The sequence below is a fragment of the Manis pentadactyla genome, chromosome 13, assembly GCF_030020395.1.
Source record: "Manis pentadactyla isolate mManPen7 chromosome 13, mManPen7.hap1, whole genome shotgun sequence".
NCBI lineage: Eukaryota > Metazoa > Chordata > Mammalia > Pholidota > Manidae > Manis > Manis pentadactyla.
The window spans coordinates 84,081,881-84,100,735 of NC_080031.1; positions in this window are offsets into that span (position 1 = coordinate 84,081,881).

The window sequence follows — 18,855 nt, forward strand, 5'->3', positions numbered from 1 at the left end:
TGAATTGTAACACCTCTGAATTTCCTTCTCATGCTTAAGATAGATCAGGCAGCAATGGAATCACACAACATGCCTAACATAATTCCTTGGGTGCAACCCCTCAGTTGTCTGGGTGGCATCAAAAAAACAACATTTCTGCTCATCAGACCACCCTTGTGATTATGCTGCTGAGAGAGTGAACCAAAAACTTCACTTTTAATGGAAAGTTCCCTCAATCCAACATTTATCTGACCCATTAAAGTCACTTGAACCAAAACTAACACAACCAATTACACAGTTAAAGCCAAAGCTTACTGTATGTATTCTGAAAACACATGTATTTCCCTAAGTTTTCTGGCAACTGGTTGAAATATATGTTTTAAAATTATATATAATATTAAAAAAATATATGTATGTATATGTGTGTGTGGGGGGGTGTATTTCAGAGTAAGGGCAGCTTATATAAAATTTGTTCTGCCATTTTTCTTCCTCAGTAGAATTCTTCATTCCTTGTGCCCCACTGTAGTTTAAAAAAGGAGTTGGTTTTAAGGATCCACCATTATGAATGAAAATGTCTATGTTTTAAAAAAGGCTCAAAATGTCCATTAAATTATGTTATTTTTTGGAACCTTCTGAATGAGATTTTTTCTATTTATGCAAAAAAGTTGCTTCTGAGGAATTTTAAGAAGAATTAAAAAATGCAGACAAACTTTATGGATTCCTTTTTAATGGCAATTGATGAAAGCTTTCTTTAATAAACTCAATATGAAGCTTTTTGTTAAAACTTGTTTATAGCCATTGCTACCTCTACTTTCTGCTCTGAAATCAGTGGAATAAAAACAGGAAAATGCACTTTTATTTTTTAATGAAACAAGGGAAGAACCACCCATTGCCAAATATAATGAAATATGGACCAGACAAGGGAAGATTCTAAGGATTTAAACCATTTCACATCTCAAACAGGACAAAGAACACTCCCGAATTATGTGGCATGCAGGGTAGGTAGGGTGGGGGCAAACCAGTGACCCCTTCTTTGGGACAGTAGGGTCAACTGGTGCATAAGGGCTGCAAGAAAGTCCCTATGCCCATGTGACATCACAGACGACAAGGGAAGTGGGGTAAGGTAAAAAATGTCATGGACACATTATCTTTGCCTGAGGCTCTTGTCAGTGTGCCTGGGTGGGTGAGTGTGGTAAGTGAGTAACATTTCTAAAACTTCTGGTCTTTGGCAACCAAGGTGAAGTAAAAAAACAGCAAAGTACATATGACACACAGGGTTCCACTCTGAGTCAAAGTCTCCTGCTTTTGCTGAGCAGAGACATACCCAAGAGCAGAGTGTTGGTGAGCTTGTGTAACTGACCCACATTTTATATGAATGCTTCTCCAGCTCAGTGCCCTGGCTCAGACTCAAGTATTATTGCTAAGCAGTAAGCTGGCCCAGAAAGAATGTCGCATTCCAAGATTAGCAATAATGAGAAGGGACACAGTATGTGATATATGCAAAGAAAGTACAAGAAAACGTAAGCAAAGGAGTTCAATTAACACATAAATAAAAAATACCACAAAGAATGCCAAAGAGAAGAAATTATTGAGAGACAATTTCTTTTTAAAATCAATTACAGACACATGGCCTGTATAATGAAAAAAGCTCAAAGAATAGTTAATTGACTTCAAAGAAGATATTATGAGACAACAGAAGAGACAGAGCTGGCATAGCTAAGGAATAAAAGGAAAAGTGAAATTATCCAGAAAACTAAATAATCACATTGCAAAACAGTATAAAACTTATAATCACAGTATAAAACAGAATAGATACTACTGAAAAAGTCAGTCACTTAGAGAACTGATGTAATAATGTTCAAACAAAATGAAATGAAAACTAAATATTGAAATTTATATATGACTATATATGCATAGGAAATACCTGCTAAGTAACATAAATAAATTTAACAGTGCTTCTGGGGAGAGGACAATTATTTTTAATTATATGCTTTCATTTTCTCTTATTCATTTGTAATTTTTTAACACAAAGTTTTTTATAATTTAAATTAGCTATTGTGTGCATACTTCACTACGTTCTGCTATATTAAATATCCCACAGACACTTTAAGTTACTCTAGAGATATTTGTGGCAAATTACATTTGTACTTTCTAGAAGGAATTTTGTTTTATATAGAATACGTCATTATAACCACACTGTGCAATGATCGATTATATTTAAAATTATGTAATGAGAATTAAATGTACATGGAAAAAGTATAAGGGTGGAAGAGAGATTATAGAACATTGAAAAAAACGCAATGAAAAGCAGATTTCAAGTGAGCAGAGGCCAGGATGATTAACAGCACACTAGGCTAGATGAAAAATATTACTTCTAGTTCCCCAAGAATGGTGGACCAGCTGAAAATGTTCCATGAGATTTTTTTTTTGATCTGCAACATTTCTGGGCCTGGCCACAGTGGGCTCCAGTATTTTATGTCTGAGTCCCCAGTTTTCTTTTCAAATTGCCCTTCTTACTTCCATTGCATTGTTTTCATCTACTTCTCTTTATTAGTACAGGGCTATGCTTACATGATATAAACGGGTCATTGTAATAGGAACATCACTTCATTTAATCACATATGTACAAACTGCATGTTAAAAAAATGGTGTACTTGAACCATCGATTCTGTCTTTCAAAAAATGTCCTTCACATCACTAGGTCTCAACACATGGTAGCCTTTGAGAAGTGACATTAAAGGAGATGATCTTGCAAGCTACTATCATAATAAAAAGTGTTTAAACATATTTCCAAGCAAGTTCTTAAAGACTGTGATGTTGGTATCTTTTTGCATCATAAGATACTAAGCAAATTGTTTTTCTGAAAGTTAGATATTCATATAATCAAAAAGGAAAGTCATTCAGAATGCAAACTGACTTGGAAAAATATACAAACAACAAAAGTGATTTGTTTTATTTAACTATTTTAAGTTAGATTTATTTTGCCTCTTTCACCTAAAACACTTGAGTGTAAAGGTAAACTTAACTTTAAGAAATAAAAATGTTGATATAATATACTTACTGGCTGGAAAAGATAATTGAAGGTAAGAATATAATTAAAGTATGATAAAAGATGAGGAACAATAAATCATTGAGTAGAGACAATGACACAAAGCTGATTCATATTATTTCATGAAAAAAGGACAGTTTTCCCATTTAATCGCTGTAATCAATTTCTCTGAAATTAGACTTAAGAAAAAGATATTCATGGATGATTGCTGTGGGGACTTCAGATTGAAAAAGAGAAAGCTCCGTGTTTTATTTTTAGTGGTGGAAAAAGAAGAGAAAAGACATAACCATTTCTTTCACCTTTTGTTCTAAAACAAAAGTTAAATCAATTTCCAGGGCCTAGAAAACATTTTCTAATTAAAAAAAAAGTCAAATTCACTTGTATGACATAATAAACATAGAAGGTTGATTTAAAACGCAAAAAACACTTCCAAAAACAAGAATCAAGAAACAAACAAAGCCAGAAACCAAACAAAACACAAACTGTGGGTGCTATACAGCGTAAGTCAAGGATGACACTGGCCTTCTCAGATGGGCTACCACTTCTTGAACTTTTTTTTTGCCCTTGGGTAGTTTTAGAAATTTACCTTTGCCTAGAAAGTCACTCCTCCTATCTTGATTTTCAACTTTGATAAAATATTTGAGCTGGCAGAGGTAAAGTTTTTATGAATATACTGTTAGGCATTGCGAAAATCGGTAAGTTTGTGTTACTGAGGAGTGGCTGCCACACTGATAAATTCCCTTTTACAGAACTTTATGCTTTGAACCCTTGGGTCAAACACTCTTGGGAGAGGACCACTGTGCTGGAGTTCCTTCCTTCTCTCAACAGGCCTTGCATGTCCCTGGCTGGATTATGCTGTGACTTAATGCTTCGGTTTCATCTGACGATCAGAAGGGGAGGTAGGGGCAAATTCTTGAGTGGGATCTTGAAAGGCAGTAACCTCTGCATTGTTTTCAAACAAAGAGGGAGTGCCACCCTTGAACAGGGAGGAGAGGGCCACCTCCACAGACCCAGAGGATGATAGGGGATCAGGAGACACCAGGCTTTGAATGTGAAGAGTTTCAGACTGTAAGTCACAGTGCACCAATCCTTCTGAGAGGCCTTGATCTTGGCAGAGTGGACTTCTGACATTTGAGAATTCTCTGGGACTCTACTTCCCTTGCAGTTACGTTCTATGCATGGTCCTCCACTTTTCTCTCTAGTTTAAGGAGAATTCTCTTTATAAGCCACCAATTAATCCTTTTGTTTCACACTTGGCCTAATCACAGTCGGCTTTTCATTGTCTTTCCCCAACGTCTCTATAAACCCCCCCAAAAGTCATCTAATCCCCTCTTTTATTCGCTACTTTTCCAGAATTTCTCAAATAGCCCCATATTGTACTCACTGGTGCATTTCCTCAGTCCTGTACCATAGCTCAGTCTAGGACTGTGAGAGTTTTAGAGATGACTCCTTTCCTGCATGCACAGCACTCCACCCACCACCAGGCAGGGATCCTCAGCGCCAATCATCCAGAGGGGAATCTGGTTCCAGGCTCCAGTTTAGGGTCTGTGTTCTTGAGCACTGACTCCTGGCACTAGCAGGCATATGCGGGTTTCCCAGGGAACAGACTCTAAGTGGAGATTGGTTTGCTCGTGGCTTATGAGAGCATGCTCTCTGGGATCAATACCTACACAGGAGTGAGAGGAGCAGGATTGTGTAGGGAGAGACTGGAACTTCATGTAGGGAATAGACGCCCCAGCCAGCTCCACAGGAACTCTAAGTTAGCAAAGAGGCCCCATACTGAGGCCGATGGGTGGAACTTTGTAGCTCTCCATCTTCACTGAATTGCCGACAGAAAGGAGGCTGAAACGTTCATAAAGTACCTTCCTCTGGCTTGGAATTGACTGGGAAGGGATTCATCTGTGGGCCCTGCAGCTGGGAGGAATTGAGTGCCTAACTCCTGAAAGGGGAATCTTGTTGGTGGAGCACAGCATGTACTGGACAGACTGATGACCCCACGCTGCTCTCTTCATGGAGCATTGCTCACACAGCTCTCCATGTGCCTCTGCTTCTCATCCCTTTGATTGATTTATACTGTAAATTATCATTTGTATATTTGTCTCAACTGCAAAATTAAAATTTCTGAGGATAGGCCATTGAGGATAGGCCTAGCCATTGCTTTACACATCCTAGGTACTAACTAACACTGCTATATCTGACCATAGATAGCACCCTTAAGAACTGCATCAGAATTCCAAGTGAGCTAGACAATGCTGCCACCTGACTGCTTATTGATGTGGCATTTATTATGCAAAAATATGGATAAGGAAGACTGCTCTACTAGAATAATACAGAACTTAATGGAATGATCACAGTTCTGAATTCCCATTGATGCAAACATGTTTAAACTAGGGGGAAAAGACCAAGGATAGGAATGAGGAAATTGCTGTTGATAAGAAATGTGAACATTTTGAAATTACTTCATCTAGCTCTGCATTTTATAAATATAGACATAGGTTCAGAAATGAATATATAATTGGTGCTTTTAAAGTTTAATCCAACTATGGTGTTATTTTTACTTGTGCAATAATCTAGCTTTTTTTTATAAATAAAATTAGAACCAAGTCCTTTTTTTCTGGGGGTCGGGGGGCACTTCATATTTTTACCAAAGGTTGAGATTGATTAAATGTGTAAAATATGAAGTCACTAACATGATCGTTATTTTGGGGGATCTCAAACAAATGCTCTGGGTTATATCAGATTATGGCAATACATTACTCCTTCGGGGATCACTGGATAACTGACTGTGGGATTTCAAACCAAGGAAGTTTAATATTTTTTACTTATTTTCACTTTTAAGTGTTATCTGTGTCAGTAGCTTGTGTTTACTAATAATAGAATGGTAGATGATGAAATCAAGAAGTGTTTGTGATTTCAAAGCAATCATCAGGTATTTATCAATCAGGTCTGCCAAGTAAGCATAAATTATAGATGTGGTGGTTAAAATCTCACTGATAATGACAGATAAAATTACCTGCACTTTTAATAGCTCTTTTTTTAATTACACCTTTTCTAAAGACACATCATCCTGGTTGCAGTTCTTCCTTTAGGAAAACATTGATTTAAATGATGCATCTTCATTTGTTCCAGTTATATGGAGGAAAGTATCAAAATATAGACTGAGAGTCTTTTATGTAATATTACTTCTATTTTGCACTGATCTAATTTTCTTTCAGCTAATTAAAACATCTCTCGTGTCTCTCATAAAGTTCACCCAGATAGTTTGTAGGAAAAAGTATGAAGAAGTTCATACATGGTGAAAACTCATCTGCCTATTTATTTATTTATTATTTTCCTCCCTTCTTTTCCTTTATGGTTATTTAGTTAGCATCTACCTAATACATTCATTGAACAACCCTCCATTAATGAGGAGTCTGGCTTCTGGCCAAACTCCTGTGTGATCTTCCAGGACTTAGGAGAGGCCAGGCTTTTCACACAGGCTTCCCTGGGGGAAGCTGCCCTCCCTACACCAGATTTAGTCCATAACCAGATCACTCAAGTGTTCTGGAGGGAAATGCAGTCAAGGAGGGGGTCCCTCTGGGCCAGCCACGCCCTATGCATGTCTGCATTCCTAGTCCTCAAGATTCCTTGTGGAGGGCTCCTTATCAGGGGGCTTGGCTGAGGCGCTTCCCAGATGCCTCCATCAGAGACTTCTTTATCCTGAGCCCTGGCTGATGACTTGCCCATTTTCACTTAGTCATTCCTAGTCCTTCCCCATTTCTGTCCCCCCAGTGCCTGGAACCATGAAGAGACAGGAGCCTCTTGCTGGGGCTAATGCACTGCAACCACCTGACCTTCCCGTGAGCATCCCATGGGAGCAATGGCATAGTAGGGCATTGCCACCACTCGTTGCCTCTTGCTTTTACTGTCATAATAAGTGATAAAGCTTTGTAGTTTTCAGCCTTTCCTAACTGACCTCTTTGGCACCAGGTTGCCTAGCAGTTAGTGTTGACTAGCACATTATATACATGACTCAGCGATCATGGAACTTGCTTTCTCATTGCCAAAGGTCCTTTCTCTCAGAGATGAATTCATTGTTAAGTATACTAACCTCTTCAGGCTTATCCAGATTTTATGGCAGTGCTTTTGAAGATAGGAATATATTTTGAGACTTACAGGAAAATAAAAAGGGGTGGGATGTTAGGTACTGTGATAGTTGGGTATGGTTTGGGAGCATATACTTCAAAGCTGGATTTCGTGAATGTATGCGTGTGTGTGTAGTAGTAAGAATAATTAACATAACATCTACTCTCTTAAATTTTTGAGTGCACAATGTAGTTTGGTAATTGTAGACACAATGTTGTACAGTAGATCTCTAGAATTTACTCATCTTGTGTAACTGAAACATACTTGTTGAAGAGCAACTTCCCATTTCTCCCTGTCCCTAGCCCCTCTCAACTACTGCATTTTCTTTTCTCCCTGCCAGGAATGTTCATTCCCCAAATATCTATTGGCTTGCTCCTTCACCTTTTCTCAAATGTTATCTCCTGGCCAGACTATCCAAAATTAAAATTACCCACCTTAACACACTCCCTCCATATTCCCTGATGAATCCCTAAACCCTAAAATGATGCCTGGCACATGGAAGGTGTTCAATAAATATTTGTTGAATGAATGAAATAAATAAATATACCTACAAATCAGTGAACCCAGAACAATATTTGAGATCATGAAAGCTATTATTTATTATCAATAAAGCTCATTGGTTACTTTAGTGTAGCTAAGTAGTCTACTTGAAATGTCCTTGTAATAGTGGAATTGCAACAGATAGCAAACTCCTAAGAGGCTGTAGCTAAAAGACTTGTTCAGAATATAGCAATTGGAAGTAATCTGTAGACCAGATTCCTGTGTACAGCCAAGGAATCACTTTCAGATCATACCTGGCCTTGATGCAACTCTCTTCCACTAAGAGCTAGAGTTGAAATGAAAAAAGTCTCCCACTTCAGCAGCAGAGTTCAGAGAGCGACAGAGCACAGATCAGAGAACACAGAGAGCAAAGAGAATGAGCAAGACTGAGCAGAACACAGAGAACATTGTTCCTAATGAGTAGCTGCAGGCAGCAGTGAAAAGTGAGCAAAACCTAAGATTCTAGCACTCCACACAGATTGAAGGAAATGATTTTCAAAACTATTACTTTAGGTCTGAACCTTAGGCAATTGCAAAGACTCTGAGAATGGTTTGTAGTTGGTAAACTATTCCAGAGGAAATGATTCTGGAAGTGCAGGCCACTTGCTCTTTAAAATACATTATGCATCACCTTGTTTATCCCTCACAACTTCACGCAGCTATGTACTGTTATATAAGAAAGGAAGGTGAAGGGTAAAAAAATTAGGTATCTTGTTCAAAATCACAATCTAATGAAATGGGACACAGAATCCAACTGTGTAGCATATGAAAAAGACCTACTAGATGGATAAACAGAGAAAACCAGGATGTGAGCTAGTCCTGCCAGGCTACACATTTCTACTATTTTTCCAGTGAGGAGTTATCAGGAAATACCACACCATGGTGTGTATTAACCGTAGCTGTTGCATATTTATTGGCTTGTTATTATATCCCCAAGTATTTGCGATGAGTAATCTGATGCACTCATAGAGGCCTAAGTTAAAGAATCAAAATTTGATAAGCAGTGTTTCCAGTGAATTTTCTGATTTCCTTTACATTATTTTTAGCAACTTTTTTCACAACGTACTGTCTTTAGTATGAAAAGACCAAAAATAACAATTTATATTAGCATTTATGGGATACTCACTATGTACCATGTGCTATGAAAAGGCTTTGTATACATTATCTCAATAAATCTGCTTACCAATATCATAATTATTACCTCCATATCACATGTGAAAAAGCAGAGACTTAATATAACTTATGCAAACAGTCACACAGATTTAAAATCAGTTCTGGCTGACTTCAGAGTCCCAACCATTCACCAAAACGTCAGGCTGCATGGAGGAAACAGACTATGTAAAGAACAATAAACTTTACAGCATCTTGAATAAGATGATTTCTTATTCATGGTTATTAAAGCTTTGGTCTATCCACATTGCATGGCATTTCATTGTATCACAACTAACCTGATGTCTGTGCTCCTGTTAATGACCAACCACCACAGTTTCCCTTGTATGGTCCATGTCCTCGGTTCCTCATTGCCTGAGGACCCCCAGGATTGTTGGTCTGTAGGTCAGGCTCAAACACTCCCTTAGGACTGTCATGGAATAAGACTGTGGTTGTGGGTGACCACAGGTGGAATACGACCATGCGTATGAGCCATCAGAATTGGAATCCTGAGAGTACAAATCTGGAGTTGCTTCAAGTTCCAGAAGTGGAGAAGCTTAAGAGGTAGGAGCCTGAGGTACTGCTTGAAACACAGTGACTGGCAGACTTCTGAACACTATAACACATCTACTGGTTGTGGATGCAAGACATGTATAAGACTGAATTGTATATCCATTCTGATAATGGTAAATGAGGACAAATTGGTCCCTTGAACACCAAATCTGTGTTTCGTATGTGGAAGTTAATTCTGAGACTGCCTTTGAGGTGGACTTCATCTCTGCTCAGTGTTGTAGGCTCCATATGTTTATTTTATTATGATAAAACAGCCGGAACTTTTCCGAGCAAATTCTCCATACCATAATGTAATCTACATAAATCCAAGGATTTGGCTCATAAAATGGGATCCTATAATGGATTCAGGATTGCAAAAGGAATTTTGATACTATTTTGATATTTATATGCACTCATTTACCCTATTTTGTCTGCAGCTTATGTTAATTTGCTTTATTATACAGCATTAAATATGTGCTGTCACTTTGCTTAAAAGAACATTTAAATGGTAATAAAGTCTCATTTTAAAAACATAACAGTACTTCTGTTGCTTGGAGAGAAACTTTAACAAAGAAAGGAAACCAAATGATGAGATGAAAAAATGATATTACTGAGAGGAAGGGCCCATATCAATAAATGAATTCATGACTGGAAACAGGGGTAATGGTGAGGCAGTTATGAATCCATCCTGAAACAATGAAAAGTATTGCTTAAGAGTTCAAAGCAGGAAAAAGACAGATATGGAAGCTCAAGCTTATTTATTGCCATCAACTTTAAAATCACATATTATATCAACAGAAAAATATTTCCCCAAATACTGTTCATTTATAACAGGACATTCCATCAAGTATGAGCTGAATCAAATAAGCCTGAAGTAAGAAGTTACTCTAGGCTGTACACTACTGAAAGAAAGGCTCAGTTTTATGCTTAAACTAAACAGAATACTTGAAACCAAGCTGCTTTTATTATGAGCAGGTGTTCAAATAATGTATGTCCAAAGCCGGATACCTTTGTAGGTGAAAGAGTTACTTTGCCAGGACAAGTAGACATAATTCAGAGATTATCCCAGGCAACCTGGAAGCTCAAGGCACCTTATTTATGAGGTATGACATGATGTCTACTGAAAGGACCTCAATTTACCCTCACTAGTTTCTAAGTTTATTCAGTTTTTAAAATAATAAGTATTGATCCATGGCATGTCAGGTGAAGAATCTGGAATGGGATAATGCATTAAGAATTTAATATATTTGTAGGGCAAGTTTTAGTTTGCTGCACTCCAAAGGTAAGAGACCAGGGTTGCATCTAAGTATCAAGGACTTGGAATAAAAGAGAAGGAAAAAAAGATATCTACAATTGTGTTACATACAACCACTATTTACTAATTGTTACACCTGGCACTGAAAATGTGCTGTTTTCCAAGAGCAAAGCAGTCATAACTGTACAAGGAAGTGTGTTAACAATGTTATGAGTAATCATTACTTCCAGCTTTGCTTGCCTAGAAAAATACTTCACAGGTAAAGAAGGCAAGTTTTTCCCACCAGAATGGTAAAAATGAAAAGGAAAGACAGTGCCAGGTGCAGGTGACTACGTGGAGAAAGCAAAAGTCACATACATGCAGGGCAAGTGTGTACATTGATGCAGTCACTTTGGAAAACACTTCAGAAAATTATTTGGCATTATCCACTGAGACTTAATATAAGTGGACCTTTCGGCTCATGAATTTGTATCCCAACAGAAATGGGTACTGCGTGTACATATGTTCACCAGAAGACATTTGAAATGTTTATAGCAGCATTACTCATATAGCAGCCCCAAATTAGAAACTACTTAAATGCCCATTAATAGGAGACTAGAGAAAAATAAATTTTGATGGAATCACACAATGAAATACCATATTTCAGTGAGAATGGAAAAAATACTCTCAACAATATGGATCAGTTTCACAAACATAATACTTAGCAGAAGAATCCAGAAACAAAAGGAGACATACTATATGATTCTCTTATGTAATGTTCAGGAACAGGCCAACCCCATCTCTGGTGTTGAAAGTCAGGACAGCTATCAGCTGTAAGGTGTTAGAACTGCCTGGAAGCGGTTACAGGGATTGATGCCTGGAGGCTGGTAGGGTTTTGTTTATTGATCTGGGTGTTATTTACATAGGTGTGTTCAGTTTGTGAAAAATTAATAAAATTGCAAGATATTATTTGTGCACTTTCCTTATAATATTCCAGCAGATATTTTTTAAAAGAGAAAGCTTCAGTCCAGCAATAGTGAAAATGATAATAAATTTCAAATTAACAAGGTCTGAGCTACTGATGTTTTAAAACCTACAGAAGCATTAGTTTTCTTATAACCTGTGAGAAAAGTAGTATTACATAAAATATGTTCCATGTTTTTATAAAACAGGATCATTTCCAATTCTAAATCTCTTGTGAAAAGAGAACTGCTCTCATTTTAGCAAAACTTGAGATAATAAAAGAATATAAATATATGACCAATTTTAATTCTATGTATACACATTATGTACACATAGTATGTACATATATACATTATGTATACATATATGTATATTATATATAATATGACAATTATATACATAATATGTATGCATTAATACACATTTGAATTTATACTTGTGATATTTCTTCTATTTCTTTTTTTAACAATTACATGCAATACTTTTTAAAAGTTATTAAAAAATTTTTAAATGTAACTGCTACAGTTTTAAGGATATTTTCTAGGTAGCAGAAATAAGAAGGTGTTGAAATAACTCACTCATTGTTTTTTTAATAGAAAAAGAAAATTTTTATCAGTGGGGGTCTCCTTTGACTAATTACTCATTGAAAATAAAGAATGTAAAATGTAATTTGTATTTCTGGACTAAATTCACTAGACATGTTGTACTCAGTCATTCAGAATATATTTAGAAATGCCTGCAGAGATAATATGTTGAAAAACTTCCACATATGAAATCACTCTTCTCCTTTTGCTTATAAATGTGCAAAATCCCTTCTTTGAACCCTAAATTCTCATTATTCAAATGGTTGCTATGAATGCAAATTTATATGACAAAAAGCTATTAAAGCATGTTTTAATTGATGAATCAGTCTTATTACATTATCATTTACCGTTATTTGCATTCCTTACATGTCTAAGTGATATTTTTTCCATGTTAATTTACTCTGCTATACATGGTTACTGCAATGTAGAAATAAAACATAATTTCTATCTTATTCTATGTGTTATCATTGCAATTAGAACACACACATACCACTAGAAATTGAATAATTACTTAGTTGGTTTTGTAAACACTTTATATTATGTATTATTTGGATGTTCAAGAGAATTTTAGTAATGTTTGTAGAAACTGGGATGTTGGGGTAGGCAAGGAATTATGACTTTTCCAAATTTAAATAACGGAATATAGATTCACACTACATCTGAAAGTTCATTATGCGATGTATTTTTAAAATCGGATTAGGTTTGGAGAGATATGCCTGTAATATGTTATATAAAAAAAAATGACACATGCTGAAAACACATTTGCTACATTTTTTGACGATAAAAGTGAAAGCGAGTTTTTGATCTGGTTTAAAAATTACAAAAAAGTATTACAGAGATGGTTTGGATGGTAACCCTGAGCTACCATATTTAAATGCCCTATAATATTTTATAACAATTCTTCTATTTATTGAGAGCTGGGGCGAAGGTGTGCATGAAAAACATAAGTAAAAATTCTTGTCAGATTAAGGTGTGTATTTGTATACAAAATCATATGCAAATATATGTGTATGTTAAGTGCCTAAAATGATAATGATGAAGGATGCTAGAAAAGGTAAGCATAATTTAGAGCAGGATAACATTACAGGATAGAATACAGAGAATAAGAATAAGATGGACCAAGGGGATATTCAGAAAGAAAATGAAACCCGAGACTACCCGCCCCCATTGAACAGGCCTGGTGACATCACGTGAATTCATGGGTACGACTGTGAAAACACAAAAGCCTGGAGCGACCCCTCAGGGCCTCCCTCTGCACGGGGAGGACTGCCTGCCCTGGAGTTCTCAAGAGTGCTCCTTGCTGCTTGTCCACAAGCCCCGCAGAACCTCTTGGCCTCAACTTGCCCTCCCATCCACGGAGGGCCCTGTCCCGCCCAAGAAACAAGAGATTACTGAAGCCATGCCTTTCTTCCTCTCAACTCCTTTATTTTGTTTTCTAAGACATGAACACTTCACCAAACAAGCCATTTACTTTTGTTTTGTTTCTTTCCCTCAGTAATTTTGAGATGAAACTGAAACAATGGGAATGATTAGTAACTGTGATTAAGAATTTTGACACTCATTTATAAAAGATAGATATTTTGATATATAAATAGATAAACTGGTTAATCTCTACTACTTAGGAAAGTCAATATTCTGGGGACTGACTGGAAAGTATCAGGGCCACTCTCATAGACGTTGATATTAACAAAGTTAAAGCCCAGGTGTTTCACATGTTAAAAATCTATACCTACAGATACCATTCAGACTGACAGTATAGAATTTCTTCCCTAAGTTATTTCAATTTGAATTGTCTGGTGAATATATGTTCTGCGTAGAATGTTAGTATTAAGTAGTGATATGGCAAATATTCATTCCTCCAGAAACTCTAAGATTTATAACTGAACAATCACAAGAAAGCTGTATGCCAAGCCTCTGTAGAGCTGGTTTTGCTTAACTCTTCGACTTAACTCGTGGCCTTCAGGCTTCACTGAAATCTGAAGTAAGAGGAGCCCCTGGGCATCACATCTGCCAAGGCCCACTATCCATGGAGATGATGAAGCTCAACCCCTAGGCTTCCTCACTCCCACAGGCACAGTCTGAGGCCCTGTGAGGGGCCCTAACACTGGGCTCATGAAGTTGAAGCTTGGAGATTAGCAAAATTAAAATAATTTATCTACGACCTGTTAAAACCCTGCCTGGGTCTATTCTGCCTTCTCCCATGACACACTGTCCCTCTTGGCTGGCAGTATTCGCGTGGCTCCAAGAATGTTAGGTACCTGGGAGGAATCTGGGCTGGCTGTGCATCTATTTTGGATTTAGTGGGTTACATTATGTAATGGTGGCAACTGTAATGGAAAAATACACTAATCCTAGATATCCTGGCACATACTGTGGCAGCTCCTTAGGTGTCATGATATAAAGCTGCAGGATAGGAGGTGATCAGCTTTGGAAAAATTAGAGTAGTGGGAAAGAAACAAGGTTTGAAATGTATAGAGCCATTGTTAGTCTTGCAAAAACACTTCCAACTACGAGACACACAAAATCGTTCACAGAGGACCTGTTCTTACCAGTGCCAAGGGAACAAAGAAGTTTCTGCTTGCCAATAACAGACTCAACAACATAGTATAAACAATTTAAACAACCACTATGCTTTGTTTTCTTTTCTGGGAGATGGGGAATGGAGGGAAATAGATTTATCAGAATTCCTGTCTTTGCAGTGCACAAAGCTGCAGCATTAATATAAGAGCAAGTGAGCATGTGTACAGTTACATGTTTTATGCATCTCAGTGTTTCAGATCTTACCTTTGTGTTCCTGACATCTCTTCTTTTGCTAAAGTCTAGAAGTTCCAGACAAAACAGCAGGTAGAGCATAACTAAAGCTATAAATCCTGAGGAAAAGATACATTTCTCAGAAATAACGAATAGATTCTTAGACTGTTCAATAATTTAATGAAGAGGAGCACATCATATGAATATATTATGGAAATATTTAAATCCCTGGTGATCTGATTTAACCTGAATTACTGACATTATCAAAGATAACAAAACTCACATGCCATTCTCAAACCATTGACGACTTACTGGTCAATGTATGCTGTCACTTTATGAAATATTTAAAATCAGTCTGCCCAAGAAAAATTGAAATACAAATTATCTGAAATCTGACAGCTCATAAGAAAGAAACTTGGCAGAAATTTTCCCAAATTTGAAAACAATCCTAAAAATGCATGTGACATTACAAAAAACCACATTGTAAAGCTAAAAATAACTTCTTAAAACTGTCAGTAATAATAATAAATTTCAATAAACTATGCTGTTTTCTCTATAGATTATGATATAATAAAAATGTTTTACTAGGAAGTCAAAAATATCCCTAGAGTATACAGCCAACAAATGCAAGGAAAAGTTATTAAGTTACAGCAGGCTGTCAATAGAAAAGTTTCAATATTTTTTGTTATTTCACACTAAAGAAATGCTATCCTTTCTTCATCATTTTGTAATGCAATTGTATATCTTGCTTGTTAAGTGGTGGACTCCGAGGTAATATAAGTTTCAGGCTTCATAAAACCTGGATCAGTCGCTGTGTTTCAGTATCTCTTTCTGCTATTGTAGAAGATGATCACAATAATTTATTTTCCAAAGACACGTCTGAGAGTGAGTCTTATATAAACAAATGCAGATTTTAAACTGGAAAAGTCCCTAACAAACCAGAATTAGATCATGCTATTTAAATAATCAAGATAAATTTATGATAGATTACACAGAGAGGAGAACAAGCTCTCTTCTGGGAAATTGGTAGGATTCTTTATAATTTATCTATCAAAAAGCTACATCTCATTATGTTTTTTTTCTTTCTTTCCTTGACTTCCAGAAAACTCAGAAGTAAGATTTGTGCTCAGTAGCTACAGATTTCTCTCGTTCAGTATTTTCTGGATGATTGCCTAGCCCAGTTTATCTCCAATGCCTTACAATGTAACACCCTCACTCTCTTTTCCAGCTTTTATTAAATGGTTATGTAGCTTTAAAAACTGTTTTCTACTGAATACTTCCTCAAAGTATTTTTTTGGCAATTATTATTATATAAAGACAGTAATTAAGAGAGAAAAGCCTTTAGAACCATCATTATTACAATAGTTGCAATTATTAAACAGTGATTCTGACCCAGTTCTTTTATATAAATTATTCTTTTTTTTCCTTTGTGTCAATAATATCTAGATCTCATTATCCTCTACTATCATTCATTCATCAAATATGAAATACATTTTAATAATGACCACTTTCTCAAAGTATGAATGGTTGGCTTCACAATTATGAGTTAAATTCTTTTGTTGTAGAATGGGGGAAATTTTCCATACACACACATACACCTATACATATATATGTATATTCTGTCTTACATATATTCATATACTCTCATGTATGTATACTGTGTGTGTGTGTATGTGTGGCCTTCAGTGTGTTCAAAGGTGCCATCTCCTCTGTGCAGGTGCACGCAGCACATCTGACATGATATTGCCGTGGCAATTTAACTCAATTATCTGTACGGCATCTTAACATTGATAAAGCCAGTGTATCTTTCATGCTGAACAAAAAGACTGTGTTCACTTCTGTCCATGGGGTGGGGCTCCTATTAAATCAATGGAACCCTGTGGCCATGAAGCATATTGGGGAGCCTGGCAGCAGTGTCAGCCCAGGAGCCTGGGGTGTTTCCCAAACTCGGCTTTTTCTGTGCAGGTAGCCATCTGCTTTACAATTCTCCCACTTAGTAACAGTGGGAGCTATCCTCAGTGAAGCCTATCAGCAGTCTTAACAGTGCCTATTATCTTTTCCAGCAGAATATCTTAATATGGACTCACAAATGATCTCAGTGAGGGAAGTCAAGCCACAAAGGAAACCTCTGAATACTGTATCTCTAACTTCTCATCTGGGGAAGTACTGTGTTCTGTGATGACCGTGTGTGCGTGTGCGTGTGTGTGCGTGTGTGTGTGTGTGTGTGTGTGTGTGTGTGTAAGGGGTGGAGAGGACAGGAAGGAGCAAGTCCCCTTTCAGAACGTCAGTCACTCTGTCCAGTCCCTTCCTCTTCATGAATAATGAGAACACTGAGAGTCAGTGCATTCTAATGACCTACACAGAGTATGTTGTGACGACTCAGGACACAATGAACGAGAAGACAGACTCTCGCTTGGGACTGTCCACCAGTTGCATATGGCACAGCTGCTTTCTCTTCCCTTCACACGTTCAGGACAATCTTACAACTTGACGGACAATTCCTGAGATAAGTAAACTGGTTGTCTCACTATCAATAGCTCATTAACTCTGATTATAACAGTGCCTCTGTGACCATTTAAAAGTTATCTTTTCCTGACTTTAAGATAGTAAACTGATACCGAGGTAGCAAAATTTTTCTGCCGAACAAAAAAGGTTGAGAAACAAATAGTTAAAGAAAACAGAACACAGCAAAAATGTACTAACCCAATCAAGGAAAAGGAATGGAGGGCAGGAAAAGAACCTCACAGAAGTTTAAAAATGTTGCTTTGCCTTAGCCTCAGACAGTCCAAACATCTCTAAATTCTGCCCATTTAGTGTTAGGGAGACTGGTAGGGATTATTAGATAAGAAACCTATGTCCCCAAAAGTTCACTAATAATTCCACTGAGGACAGTAGCAGAAGGGGTGAGCTTAGGGAGTCTTCAAGAGGACACAGACATTTCCACAAAAGTAGAAACCCCTGCCTGTCTTCTTCTGAGTCCCTGGAAAGGACAAGGAAAACCACCATATATCACCAATCTGGTGATTCCCTAGAGGCCATAAAACTGTAAAGGGAAAGCTAAACATTACCCCAAATACTCAGAACTAATTCTCTCCAGTAGCAAACTAGAAGGTTATGAAACAGAAGATGGAAGATGAAATAAATAGGAATTTGAGAGCAAATGGGAGAGAGTTATCACCTATGAGATCCTCAGCTGCTACTCACCTGAGTACATCCTCACTCACCTCCTACATCCCCAGGATTTCAAGTGACAGGAAACATTATTGTACATGCATTTCTCTCCTCTATTGTTAGAAAGCAGAAATGATTATAAAGATGTGAGAGCAAAGGCACTGGTCATAGGAAGGGGGTCAGATTCTCCAAACTGACGTGGGGGAGTTACATGAAGGGCCATTCCCACACTGGACAGGGACACTTCCTAGGCACAGTGGGATGAAGACAGCTTCAGGACATTTATTAAAGCTGGGATGCAAATGAATGCAGAAACCACGGACTTCTGAAACCACAGAAACCATCTGACCCTTCTGGCTCAGCAGCGGCTCTACCCCCAGAACATGAACTGTAGAATTTCAGTCCTCAGCATGGATGTCAGAGGGAAGACAGATTTCAGATGACGAAGGAATCAAGCAGAATTTACAACATTGTTTTAGCACAAATAAAGGGTCTAGATAAGCTGCCAAGTCATGCAAGGACTAGATGAATAAAAAAATGGCAGCATTTAGGCAAAGTTGTACAGCAAAAAGAGAAAGGGGTTAAAAGAAACATGGCATGTTTAATAAACAGAGGGTGGCATTAGCCTGAAAGAAGAGGTAACCCAGGAACTTACAAAAACTCAAAAACCTTATTAGTCCACAAGCATTCCTCAATAAGACACCAGTTCTGAAAATACTGGATTTGTATCTTTAGAGAGATTACTAAATACTGTTTGA